This window comes from Chiloscyllium punctatum, chromosome 9 (genome assembly GCF_047496795.1).
Source record: "Chiloscyllium punctatum isolate Juve2018m chromosome 9, sChiPun1.3, whole genome shotgun sequence".
NCBI classification, from domain to species: Eukaryota; Metazoa; Chordata; class Chondrichthyes; order Orectolobiformes; family Hemiscylliidae; genus Chiloscyllium; species Chiloscyllium punctatum.
In genome coordinates this window covers 2,095,571-2,107,694 of record NC_092747.1, presented here as the reverse complement: position 1 = coordinate 2,107,694, position 12,124 = coordinate 2,095,571, and the positions used below count along the sequence as shown (strand labels likewise).

At 44.8% G+C, this 12,124-nt stretch overlaps 1 protein-coding gene across 1 annotated transcript in view; it reads right to left on the bottom strand.

The window, feature by feature from the left end:
* Positions 1 to 3,406: 3,406 nt before the first annotated feature.
* The window catches only part of LOC140480973 (uncharacterized protein C11orf42-like), a 143,981-nt gene continuing 135,263 nt past the window's right edge, over positions 3,407 to 12,124 (bottom strand). The window contains exon 2 of the transcript XR_011961442.1: positions 3,407 to 3,505. The gene's annotated coding sequence lies outside the window, so the exon portion shown is untranslated. The remainder of the gene's footprint in view (positions 3,506 to 12,124) is intronic.

Genomic DNA, 12,124 nt, shown 5'->3' with positions numbered 1-12,124 from the left:
AGATGTGCAGGCCAGGTGAATTGGCCATGCTAAATTGCCTGTAGTGTTAGGGAAGGGGTAAATGTAGGGGTATGGGTGGGTTGTGCTTCGGCGGGGAGGTGTGGACTTGTTGGGCCGAAGGGCCTGTTTCCACACTGTAAGTAATCTAATCATGTGCATGAGAGAGAGTGAGTGTGTGTGTGTGAGTGTTTGTCAGAGGGTGTGTGTTTGCATGTGTGGGCGTGCTTAGTAGTGTGTGTGTGTGACGGAGTATAAACCTGTGAGAGGGTGTGAGTGTGGGGGATGTGTGTGTATGAAAGACGGTCTGCATGAGTTTGTGAGTATGTAAGATTGTGTGTGTATGTGTGCTTGTGTGTGTATGAGACATTTTATAGTGTAGTGGTGTCACCTGTAGTGAGATATGAACCCAAGGTCCTGGTTGAGGCCATTCCCATGGGTACCAAACTTGGCTCTCAGCCTCTGCTCAGCCACTCTGCATCTTATCCCAAAGTCCGCCTTGGAGGATGGTAACCTGAAGATCCCAGGCCAAATGTGTGCAGAATTATATTTGCAGACACATTTTATTTTGCTCAAAAAGCATACAATCTGCAGGCAGTCAACACATGTAACATTTTATAAGTCCTACGTTGGAAATAGAAGTGGTCTGACTCAAGATTGGGATACAGACAGACTCTAATCTCACACATTTAATGTCTGAGCTGAGATGTCACTTTTTTTTATAAAACCTTAAGCTATCTTGACAATGTGACTTAAAAGAAGTTCTGGGATTTACATATTAATGAACGGAAACTTGTAACCCATTCTAAAAGATGAAAGACTTAATAGCAATCGAGGTTTGTTCAATATATTGTTTCAGTTGCATGACACTGTAATCTTTTGCTATAAATTCTGTCTTATGGTCCTGCTTCACAACCACCTGATGAATGCGCAGCACCGAAAGTTAGTGCTTTCAAATAAACCTATTGGACTATATCTTGGTGTTGTGTGATTTTTAATTTTGTCCATCCCCCAGTCCAACACAGCCTCCTCCACACCATGTCTAATACATGGTCACTTTCCCTGTAAATTTCTTGACTACATTTATTGTCCATGTTTCTTAGTTCCAATTTCCTTATATTTTCTCATGTGACTACTCCTACTAACCACGTATCTAATGTATCAATGTATTTTTGTGTTAATTTTCAGGGTCTTTATGGTCTAATTCCTAGTTACGCCTCTTACTCTTATTACTGATTACTCTCTGTGATCTTTCCCAGATTACTCCATATGACCATTTCCTCCTTGCTTACTAGTTGATTGGTTTCTGATTGAACTTATTGACCCTATCTCCAGCTCACTTGCCATATACCTTTATACAGTTTGTTCTAAAACATTTTCTTGGCTGTTTCCCAGGGGACCTTTCTCTAGTTACACCCGACGTGTCTATTTTCTAGTTAACTTCAATTGAATGATTTCCTCATTACAATTCATGGAATAGTTGCATAGTCCGTCTCCGTATTTTTATTTCAAGATTACTGTCTATGCGATTGTATCATAGTGACTCTCTAGGTGCCTACTTCCTCACTGAATTCATGTGCTTACTTCTAGGTTACCCTTCATTTGCCTATTTCTTGATTACTTGCCATGTCCCTTTTTATGTTAGTTCACAATGTCAGCATGTTCTGGTCCAAGCAACCAATTTGTGGATGTTCTGCTTCTATTCTCATGCTGTTGTCTCTGCTCCACTTTTCACTCAATTCTGGTTGTTCATCAACATGACTTGCTTATAATAATTTGATCATTTGTCATACTGTGAGTTTGAGGTTAGGTGATGGATATCATCATTTACTTCAGTCAGACTATGCCTTATTGTAGAGCTTCACTTTATTGTCTCAGATATGGAAAATTTCTTGAAGCCAATTTTTTTCGTTATACGAGAGTACAGTAATCAACTATGAGAAGGGGACAGTCAATACACAAAATACAAATCAAAATTATAGTATTGTTACTGAGCTTAGATCTCTTCCCCATTTGAGTCAGAGGAGATCTCCAGTATCTGAGACAAACATCTGGAAATTTGTTCATGCTGCAGCTCTGATAAGCTGATGAATTCTGGTTGTGGAGCCAGCTATCATGTGGATGGCTGCACTAATTCCATCTCAGAGACCTGCACATTTTTATTCTCTGTGATTAAAGCAGGACACATAATTGCACAGATATGCCAGATAGCACTAGTTATGACTAAGTGTTTGCTGATAGTGATAACATCATGACTAATGGTGGATGATGTAAGGAGTTCATGACTGATGAAGATGCATGGCAAGTCATTGTCCAATGGCAAGAGACTTGGCAAGTCAGTCCATGACTAGCAGTGAGTGTGGGAAGATCGTGACCTGTTAAGTTATGTTGGGATTCCACGACTGACAGCAGGAAATGTGGAAAGTCAGTGTCTGGTGTTCGTGGGCAGTGCAAGGCAGTGTTTGATTGCAGGAAACTTGGGGAGGCTCAAGCTAATGACCGGAGATATTGGGAGTACATGAGCATTGGCAGACCACATTAGCATCCGTGATTGTTGGCAGGAGATCTGGGGAATCCACAACTGATGGCAAGAGATTTGGGGAATCCATGATTGATGACGTAAGATGTGGGGAAATCGTTACTGGTGTTGAGAGACTGGATGAGTCTGTGACTGTAGATGACAGGCTAGGGGAGTACCAAACAGCTAGTGAAAGGCGAGGTAAGTCTGTGTTTAATTGCCATGGAATTGGAGTGTCTGTTTCTGATGAAAGTGAACTCAGAAGGTCAGAGTCTGATTGCTGTAGAATTTGAGAGTTAGTATCAGATGATGGTGAGCTCCAAGGGTCAATGAGTGGTAGCAATGAACTCTGAGAGTGTGTGTCTGATGATGGTGTGCTCCACTGGTCAATATCTGATGGATGTGTGCCCTGAAAGTCAGTTTCAGATGATAGTGAACTATGAAGGTCAGCATTTGGTGGCCATGGACTTTGAAGATCAAAATCACTTAATGATGAAACTTGATTGTCAATTTTTGATTGCTGAAAGTCGGTGTCTGTTAGTGATAAGTATGAGGAATCAATGATGAATGGTGGGCTACTTGGGGAGTCAGTGGCTGGTTGCAGTGAACTTGGAGTGTGTACTTTTGATGGTTGTATAATTTGATTGTTCGTTGCTAACCACGATACACTGGGAATCTCCATGCTTAAGAGCTGTCCATGTACGTAGGCCAAGTGATGTGTCAATGAACTTGATCTCCTAATCGTATGTGCCATATTTTGAAAGCCTGCAAATGACTTGGCTTTCTGTAATTTAGGTAACGATTTCATGATCATCTGCTGTGGAAATTTATGTTCCACATATTCCTCGAACTCCATGTTGGAAGTCTTTATTGGAAGCAGAGCCGCTGCCAGTTCCTTCATACCCCCCTCAACAGATCTTTCTGATGTTGCAGCAGGCAGGTAATTTGCCTCGGATTGTGTCTTCTTGTCATCACACGATAAACAGCAGTCTGTTGAACAAAAAAGATAAGCCAGCAGTGTTTGTACCACTGAGAAAGTGTGACAGAGACCGGATCTGTTTATGAAGCGGTTACTGTACAGATGTTAGAAATGCAAGGTCTGTATGGTCCAAAATATTCAAGACTCGTTTAGATGTGAACAGAAGAACTCATGAGATATAGGAGCAGGAGTAGAACTTATTCCTATCAACAGACATTGCTGGGAAAAACTCGGTAGGTCTGAGAGCTAGGAAAAAGTTGGGTTTTATGCAGAAGATAGGGTGCAGGGAGGGGTTAAGGAGTAAACAATTGGTGCAGATAGAGCCCAAGGAGAGAGATGAACAGTTGGAAATACAAAGGAGTGAATAATGGCCAGCCTAGGAGAGTGAGTAGCTGCTAATGGGGACTATTAGTGGTTAACAATGGGTTGTGTGTGATAGCAGGCACAAGGAGAAAGTGAAAACTCCAGACGCTGGAGATCAGAGTCAAAAAGTGTGGTGCTGGAAAAGCACAGCAGGTCAGGCAGTATTCGAGGATGCTGCCTGACCTGCTGTGCTTTTCCACCGCCACACTTTTCGACATGTGATAGCAAGGCCTGGTATATGGCATCTGGGGTAAGGATGTGGGAGAAGATGCCTCAAGCCCTAAAATTGTTGAATTCTACCCCATACTATTTAGTTTATCGCCCTATCCACAGCCCTAGTTATGTGATTCAATCAGCTCCTTATCACCCAGTCACAAATAGTTTGGCAGAAAAGTTTGTTCAGGCAATGAAACATTCCTTCAAGGTCACTCGAGAACAAGGATCACTGTCTATAAGACTGAACTAATTTTTGTAAGCATTCCAGAAATTAACCCACATGATGGCTCAAACTTCTCCAACATTGCTCATGATAAAGCATCAGTTGTACACAGTATCTGGTTTGCTGAAACCATCCCTGGCAAAAGACATTGTTGACAAGAAACAACAGGATCAGGTTTTCCAATAAGAGAACAGCGTCAAATGCTACATTTACCACAAAGGTCAAGAAGTGAAGGCAAGAAATTACACACTGATGAGAAATGACCACCAGCCATCAGAGTAGCACACACTGAACCAGTGTCCTACATCATACAGGTGAGAGTAGCACACACTGAGCCAGTGTCCTACATCATACAGGTGAGAGTAGCACACACTGAGCCAGTGTCCTACATCATACAGGTGAGAGTAGCACACACTGAGCCAGTGTCCTACATCATACAGGTGAGAGTAGCACACACTGAGCCAGTGTCCTACATCATACAGGTGAGAGTAGCACACACTGAGCCAGTGTCCTACATCATACAGGTGAGAGCAGCACACACTGAGCCAGTGTCCTACATCATACAGGTGAGAGCAGCACACACTGAGCCAGTGTCCTACATCATACAGGTGAGAGCAGCACACACTGAGCCAGTGTCCTACATCATACAGGTGAGAGCAGCACACACTGAGCCAGTGTCCTACATCATACAGGTGAGAGTAGCACACACTGAGCCAGTGTCCTACATCATACAGGTGAGAGTAGCACACACTGAGCCAGTGTCCTACATCATACAGGTGAGAGCAGCACACACTGAGCCAGTGTCCTACATCATACAGGTGAGAGCAGCACACACTGAGCCAGTGTCCTACATCATACAGGTGAGAGCAGCACACACTGAGCCAGTGTCCTACATCATACAGGTGAGAGCAGCACACACTGAGCCAGTGTCCTACATCATACAGGTGAGAGCAGCACACACTGAGCCAGTGTCCTACATCATACAGGTGAGAGCAGCACACACTGAGCCAGTGTCCTACATCATACAGGTGAGAGCAGCACACACTGAGCCAGTGTCCTACATCATACAGGTGAGAGCAGCACACACTGAGCCAGTGTCCTACATCATACAGGTGAGAGTAGCACACACTGAGCCAGTGTCCTACATCATACAGGTGAGAGCAGCACACACTGAGCCAGTGTCCTACATCATACAGGTGAGAGTAGCACACACTGAACCAGTGTCCTACATCATACAGGTGAGAGCTGCACACACTGAACCAGTGTCCTACATCATACAGGTGAGAGGTGATGAAGTAGGATGAAGACGTGTAAATCAACTCTTGGCAACAAGAACAAATGTGCCAAAGACAACACTTTGTTAAACACGGACAAAAGTAGAGGCGAGCTGAGAACGGCAGCCCTTGCATTCAACTGAAAGTGGCATCAAGGAGCCCTAGCAGAACTGGAGTCCATGGAAATCAGGGGGCAAACATTCTGTGAGTTACAGCCATACCTAGCACATAGGAAGATGGTTGTAGTTATAGAGTCATATACAAGGAACCTTGATTATCCGAAGGACACGGGCAAAGGAGTATTTTGTTTGGTTAATGCCAGATAATTGAATGCCTGATAACATAGTTAGCCAAGCATCAGGACCTTGCGATCTTGTTCAGATAATCTGGAATTTGGTTAATCAAATGTCAAATACTCAAGGCTCCTCTGTAGTTGTACAGCACGGAAATAGATCCTTTGGTCCAACTCATTCATGCTGACCGAGTCCCATTTGCCAACTTTTAGCTGAAATCCCTCTAATCCCTTCCAATTCATATACCCAACCAGATAGATTTTAAAGTGCTGTAATTGTACCAGCCTCCACCACTTCCTCTGGCAGCTCATTCCATACATGCCCAACCCTCAGCGTGAAAAAGTTGCCCCTTAGGTCCCTTTTATATCTGTCCCTTCTGATAGGGTTCAGCGTTAGCACCGCTGTTTTACAGTGCCAGGGACCTGGGTGGGATTCCACCCTTGGGCAAGTGTCTGTGAGGAGTTTGCACATTCTCCCCATATCTGCATGGGTTTCCTTTCACAGTCCAGAGATGTGATTGGACATGTTAAATTACCCATAGTATCTGGGGATGTGTAGGCTGGGTGGATTTGCCATGAGACATGTAGGATTATAGGGGTGGGGTAAGGGGGTGAGTCTGGATGGGATGCTCTTCAGAGAGTCAGCGTGGACTCAATAGGCCCAATGGCTTGCTTCCACACTGGAGGGATTCTATTATTCTACTCAGCCGCTCCTTATAATTGTTGCTTAATTGTCTAATCTCAAAACTTTGAAACCTAGGTCTCTGCTCCACCTCAACTAGATCCTCAATTTCCTGATCGGAAGACCGCAATCAGTGAGAATAAGCAACAGCACCTTCTCCATGACAATCCTCAACACTGGTGCCCCACAAGGCTGCATACTCAGCCTCTTACTGTAATCCCTGTACACACATGACCGTGTGGCCAAATTTCATCTGAACTCCATCTCCAAGTTCACTGACAACACCACCATTGTAGGCTGGATATCAAATGATGATGACACAGAATAAAAGAAAGAGAGAGAATGCTTGGTGACGTGGTGCAAAGATAACAAGCTCTCCCTCAATGTCAGCAAAACTAAAGAGCTGATCATCGACTTCAGGCAGCAAGGAGGAGGGTACGCCCCTGTCTACATCAACAGAGCTGAGGTTGAGATGGTCAAGAGCTTCAAATTCCTCAGAGTGACCAGCACCAACAATCTCCCTGGACTAGCCACATTGATGTGACAGTCAAGAAGGCACAACAATGACTCTTCTTCCTCAGAAGGCTAAGGAAATTCAGCATGTCCATAAGTATCCTCACCAACTTTTACAGATGCACCATAGAAAGCATTCTATCTGCACGCATCACAGCCTGGTACAGCTACTGCTCTGCCAGGACTGTAGGAAACTACAGGAAGTTGAGACCACAGCCCAGTCCATCACGCAAGCCAACCTCCCATCCATTAACTCCAACTACACTTCTTGTTGCTGTAGAAAGGCAGCCAACATCATCAAAGACATCTCCCATCCATGTTAAAATCTCTTCCAACCTCTTCTGCTTCTTCCCCGCTTTTATTAGACTTCTGAATGGACCTCTGACATTTCAAATCTAATGTTGATCTTGCTTTTTGTGTATCATCTTTGCAGCTGTAACTTTGTATTCCTTGTCCTGTTCAGTCAGCCTATGAACAAAGAGCATAGAACAGTATAGCACAGAACAGGACCTTCACCCCACGATGTTGTGCCGACCACTGATCCTCATGTGAGATAAACCTAATGTATGAACCCTCAAATTTCTGTGACCATATGCATGTCCAGCAGTCTCTTAAATATCCCCAATGACCTCACTTCCACAACTGCTGCTGGCAACGCATTCCATGCTCTCTCTTCTCTCTGTATAAAGAACCCACCTCTGACATCCCCTCTATACTTTTTGCCAAACAGCTTAAAACTATGACCCCTCATGTTAACAATTCCTGCTCTGGGAAAAAGTTTCTGGCTTCAACTCTATCTATGCCTCTCATTATCTTGTACACCTCAATTAGGTCCCCTCTCTTCCTTCTTTTTTCCAATGAAAAAAGTCCAAGCTCGGTCAACCTCTCTTCGTAACCTCCATTCCAGGCAGCATCCTGGTAAACCTCCTCTGAACCCTCTCCAAAGCATCCACATCTTTCCTATAATAGAGCAACCAGAACTGGACACAGTATTCCAAGTGCGGTCTAACCAAAGTTTTATAGAGCTGCAACAAGAATCTCATGGCTCTTAAACTCAATCCCCCTGTTAATGAAAGCCAAAACACCATATGCTTTCTTAACAACCCAGTCCACTTGGGTGGCAATTTTAAGGGATCTATGTACCTGCACACCGAGATCCCGCTGTTCCTCCACACTGTCAAGAATCCTGTCTTTAATCCTGTACTCAACTTTCAAGTTAAACCTTCAAAATGCATCACCTCGCATTTATCCAGGTTGAACTCCATCTGCCACCTCTCAGCCCATCTCTGCATCCTGTCAATGTCACGCTGCAGCCTACAACAGCCCTCTACTGTCAACGACACCTCCAACCTTTGTGTCGTCTGCAAACTTGCTAACCCATCCTTCGATCTCCTCATCCAAATCATTAATAAAAATTACAGAGTAGAGGCCCAAGGACAGAGCCCTGTGGAACACCACTCACCACTGACTTCCAGACAAAATATTTTCCTTCCACCACCACTCACTGTCTTCTGTCAAGCAGCCAATTCTGTATCCAGACAGCTAAATTTCCCTGTATCCCATTCCTCCTGACCTTCTGAACGAGCCTACCATGGGGAACTTATGCCTTACTTTAATGCCTTACTGAAGTCCATATACACAACATCCACTGCTCGACCCTCATCAACTTGTTTAGTAACATCCTCAAAGAACTCAATAAGATTTGCGAGGCATGACCTGCCCCTCACAAAGCCGTGCTGACTGCCTTTAATCAAGCCATGCTCTTCCAGATGTTCATAAATCCTATCCCTTTGTTTGTTATGATCTCCTTGTACTGCATGCAAAACAAAACTTTTCACTGTACTTAGGTATATGTGACAACAATAAATCAAATCAAATCAAATCAAATGTGGCAGCATTGCAAAGCTTAGATCTAATCCATTGATTGTGGGATTACTCAGCTCTATCTATCACATGCTGCCTGTGCTGTTTAGCATGTAAGTAGTCATGTTTTGTAGCTTCACCAGGTTAACACCTCATTTTTAGGTATGTCTGGTGATGATCCTGGCATGCCCTCCTGCATTTGCCATTGAACCGGGATCTCCTGGTTTGATAGTAGTGGTTGAGTAGGGTAGATGCTGAGCCATAAAGTTACAGATTGTGTTGGTGTACAATTCTATCGATAGTACAAAGCATCTCATGGATGCCCAGTCCTGAATTGCTAGATCTGTTTGAAGTCTGTCCCATTTAATATGCTGATAGTGCCACACAACATGATGGAGGTTATTCTCAAAGTGAAGGTGGGACTTTGTCTCTGCAATGACTGTGCAGTCGCTTTTACAAAACTGTCATGGACAGATGCATCTGCAGCCGGCAGATTGGTAAGGATGAGGTCGAGTGTGCTTTTCCCTCTTGTTGGTTCCCTCACTTCTTGCTGCAGACCCAGTATAGCAGCTATGTCATTTAGGACCTGACCAGCCTGATCAGGAGTGCTGCTGCCAAGACACTCTTGGTGGTGGACACTGAAATCCCCCACCCAGAGTACATATTGCTTTCTTGTCATCATCATTGCTTCCTCCAAATGGTGTTCAACATGGAGGAATACTGATTCATCTGCCAAGGGAGGCTGGTATGTGATGATGGGCAGGTGGGTTTCCTAGCCCTTGTTTGACCTGTTGAGGACTCCCAGGGCAACTTGCTCCAGAATGGTGATGGTGGTGTCTGGAACGTTGTCTGTCAGGTATGATTCCGTGAGTATGACTATGTCAGGCTGTTGCTTGACTAGTCTATGAGACAGCTCTCCTAATATTGGCACTAGACCTTGGATGTTAATAAGGAGGACTTTGCAGGGTCAACAGGGCTGTTTCTGCCATGTCATTTTCAGTGCCCAGCTCGGTGCCAGGTGGTCCGTCTGGTTTTACTTTATTGTTGAGACTTTGTAATGATTGATACAACTGAGTGGCTTGCTCAGCCATATCAGAGGACACCTAAGAGTAAACAACATTGCTGTGGGTCTGGAGTCACATGTAGGCCAGAACAGGTCAGTATTACAGATTTCCTTCTTGAAAGGACTTTAGTGAATCAGAAGAGCTTTCCCGACAATCAACAATGGTTTCATGGTCATGATTAGGCTTCTAATTCCAGATTTGTTTTATTATCCATAGTAAACCGGTAGTTTGTATCTTTACAAAAGGAGGGGGAAAGAAAATGGGGAATTATAGGCCAGTTAGCCTGACATCAGTGGTGGGGAAATTGCTGGATTACTCAGAATTACTCAGAATGTAATAACCAAGTGTTTGGAAAGCAGTGACAGAACCGGTCCTAGTCAGCATGGATTCACTAAAGGGAAATCATGCTTGACAAATATTCAGGAATTTTTTGAGGATGTGACCAGTAGAGTAGACAAGGGAGAATCAGTAGATGTTGTTTATTTGGACTTTCAAAATACTAGAAATCAGAAACAAAAAAAGAAATTGCTGAAGAAACTCAGCAGATCTGGCAGTATCTGTGGAGAGAAAGCAAAGTTAACATCTTCAGAACCCGTGGACCCGAAATGTTAACTCCGCTTTTTCTCCACAATTGCTGAAACCTGATAGTTGTTGCGGGAAGGAGAAGAAGAGGTGAAGGCACAAGTGAGGGAGATGATTTGGACACTGCTGAAGGCCCTGTCAACCATAATGTGGGACTCCTTGGTTGAAGAGAAAGACTGCCATGTCAAAGGCACCCTGGGGAAAGGTGGTTTCCAAGAGGAAATCCTGGATGAATCAGGACATACAGAACCTGCTAAAAACCAGGCGTGAGACCTTCAGATCAGGAGGCAAAAGTGAGAACTGCAGGTGCTGGGAATCAGAGTCCATATTAGGGTGTGCTGGAAAAGCACAGCAGGTCAGGCAGCATCCAAGGAGCAGGAAAATCGGCGTTTCTGGCAAAAGTCCTTTATCAGGAATGAAGGCAGGGAGCCTCTGGGGTAGAGAGATAAATGGGAGGGGGGTGGGGCTGGGGAGAAGGTAGCCAAGAGTACAATAGGTAGGTGGAGATGGGGATGAAGGTGATAGGTCAGAGAGGAGGGTGGAGTGGATAGGTGGGAAGGAAGATTGGCAGGTAGGATAGGTCATGAGGATGGTGCTGAGCTGGAAGGTTGGAACTGGGGTAAGGTGGGAGGAGGGAAAATGAGGGAACTGGTGAAGTCCACATTGATGCCTTGGGGTTGAAGTGTTCCGAGGCTGAAGACGAGGCATTCTTCCTCCAGGCGTTGGGTGGTGAGGGAGCGGCGGTGGAGGAGGCCCAGGATCTGCATGTCCTCGGCAGAGTGGGAGGGGGAGTTGAAATGTTGGGCCATGGGGCTGTAGGGTTGATTGGTGCGGGTGTTCCGGAGATGTTCCCTAAAGTGCTGTCCTGATCTGAAGATCAGGAGACCACTCAAATATAAGGAATCCAAGTATGACCTTTGCAGTGCCTTTAAGACAGCCAAGGACCAATACCGATCCAAACTAGAGACCCAGACAGACACCTGGTGACTATGGCAAGGACTGAATTACATCACAGAATCTAAAAAGAGACATGCAAGACAGCAGACAATGACACATCCCTGGATTAGTGGTGCTGGAAGAGCACAGCATTTCAGGCAGCATCCAAGTAGCTTCAATGACACATCCCTCCCAGATCGTCTCAACACCTTCTATGCTCGCTTTGAGCAGAAGTTTGGCGGAGAGGGAGCACATATTCCGACAAGTCCTGATGAATCTATCCCAACAGTCACTGCATCAGAGGTCAGATCAGTTTTCCTGCATGTGAATCCAAGGAAAGCAATGAGACCAGACAGAGTACCAGGCTGTGCACTCAGAGCATGCGCAGATCAACTGACAGAGGTCTTCTCAGACATCTTCAACCTCTTCCTGCAGCAGGCCAATGTCCCTGCCTGTTTCAAAAGGGCCAACATCATCCCTGTGTCTACAAAGGCTCATACAGCATGTCTCAATGACTACCAGTGGCCCTAACTTTGGCGGTCATGAAGTGCTTTGAAAGGCTGGTCATGGCATTAATCAACTCCAGCTTCCCCACTACTCTTGATCCACTCCAATTTGCCTA